Source organism: Sycon ciliatum, chromosome 6 (assembly GCF_964019385.1).
Source record: "Sycon ciliatum chromosome 6, ocSycCili1.1, whole genome shotgun sequence".
Classification (NCBI taxonomy): Eukaryota; Metazoa; Porifera; class Calcarea; order Leucosolenida; family Sycettidae; genus Sycon; species Sycon ciliatum.
The window spans coordinates 28,007,812-28,010,156 of NC_088648.1; positions in this window are offsets into that span (position 1 = coordinate 28,007,812).

Below are 2,345 nucleotides of genomic sequence, written 5' to 3' on the forward strand. Positions count from 1 at the left end.
TCTACAGCGTATGTTGTAGGAGCGGTAGTTTGAGGCAAAGGAAAGGGACAGAATCGGTTCTAATTCACAAGTATAGTCTCACCCTTCTTCATTTTACTTTAGCACTATATTGATTCTCGTAACACATTATTGAATGGATACTTAACCATTGTTCTGCATGAACATTCTTCAGCCACGACATTCCATTGATGAATGTGACATGAAAATATCGATAAAAAATTAATGGTGTCAATGTTGTGGGGCGATGAAATCAGAATTGGTTCTCTTTATTGCTATCTTAAAATCTCACGCAGAGTAAGTACATCGCTCCTGCCCTTGTACAATGTACCAGTTGAGCACTCTCCTGCGGGGTGATTTGTGTTATGCTGAGCTCACTAAATTTCGATTTGAGCACTCTGGCAAGCTACGTTGGAGAAAAATCATTGCTTTCAGGTTTCGACTCGCTTTCTATGTGCTGCGAGGACGAGTCCACAAGGGACGACATAGTTCTGTTCTCAGATTCTGGAACAACTTGATTATTGGTTGAGAGTGCGTGTGTATATGAATGTTGGTGCACGTGTGTTTCTTCATGTTGTCGACTACACTTTCCCTTTCAAGCGTTATTACCTCAGCTATGCCAGTTTTGTATACGGAAACCTTTATAATAGCATTATTTTTAATCATTCAACATCTACCTTCAGTGATGAGTTATGTATTAGCGAAACAGCTGTCTGAGGGAGTTTATCAATATCGTCTATGGAAGTGTCCTCGCAATGGTGATGGTTGTGTGCAGGAGGGTCTAGTCGGCAAAAGAGCGCAGTGTAATGGTGGAGGTGACTCAAAGTTTTCTTTAATGGCCGAGAGCTCTGTCGCACCGTGTAATGACCTGTCCTAAGGCTATTTTATTCGCCAAAGCATTTGGAAGTAGGACTAGTCTTGGCTCCAAGGTACTATAATAACCTAAAGGTTCCCGTGCATCTAGAGTCTGCTTACTAGTATATCAAAGCAGAGTGCTGTCTATACTGGTTACCTAAGGAAGTGTAGCGTGTGCATAGGTAACTGTCTTGGCTGTTTTAGGCTGCTGTACTCCTTGTTGTGTATTCCAGGTGTCATTAGTGGTCGATTCACATGGCCTCGCCGGTTGTGTGGATTGAACAGTTATCTGGCGCTAATCTTGATGTGTCTCATTCAGATCATGTTCGCTGCTGTTGCTATAATACACGCAAAGGAAAAATCTGCTGGCAGCCGTCTGGTCAGGATGTTGCGCAGCAGTTTACTACTACTAGTACCATGCTGTTCACGAATTTTTGAAAGTGGCTTCATGCGCATACATGTTCGTGGACGTGGAGCAATATCTGCCCATGCTTTCATCACAAAGGCCATAGTGGCTAATATGAAGTGTTGCTGGTTCCATTGACGCGCGCACGCAACCTAATGACAGGTGCTTGACAGAGTCTCAAACCACACGCACGTTCTAGTACCAAGTTCACAATCATAATCACTGTACAAAATTAGAAAGCGGAGCTACATTATGCTTCCCTCTGTGAACTACATGGATAATGCTAACCCATATGGAGCTTTGCTCTGGACTGTCCACTTCCCTGACAATGCTTGGTGGTCACGTAGGGCACACAGCGCTCCCTGATCTCTCTTTGCAGTCATTCATAAAATGTAAATCACATAAAATTATAGGCTACAACACCCCATGACTTCCGTGACACGAGAATAATTTTAATACCTACAACATACTGCAGAATATAGCACACCTTGTGTAGTAAATCCCTCATACTGTGAGTAGAGAGGGCTAACAAATTCATGAGATCAGGGTGTAGAACATAGCACAGTACAAAAGCAACGCGTCACGGGTATCACGGCACCCTGACACTCCGCGGGCACTGGATTAATCTTACTGTAACTAGAAGAGCTCGGTGGGGCGATTTTAACCCTCTTTCCTTGTTTTAGGGTACAAATTGACCCGAGGGGTTTTTTTGGTATCATATTCTTGGTTTAGTCTCGTAATAGCTTCCCGAAAAATGTCGGTTTTCTTAAAAAAACTAGATATCAAGGAAAGGACTCGGATGGAGAGCCATGGATTAAGTCACACAAAAGAGGAGGGACCAAGGAAATGCAAGTTACGCTAAACTACCCACTTATTCCACTAACACCACCAGTTACTAAACAATCAGCTCATGCGATAACATTGCACGATACTGACCGACCGTACTGACGTTCTACAACTAACTGGGTAACAGCTCTAGGACATCTTGGATGCGCACGCCAACAGTCTTCCAACTAACTTGGAAGGTTCTAATTTATAGCGTGACTTGTGGTTCTATGGTGCTTTCTCTTTTGTATAAACTAGATAT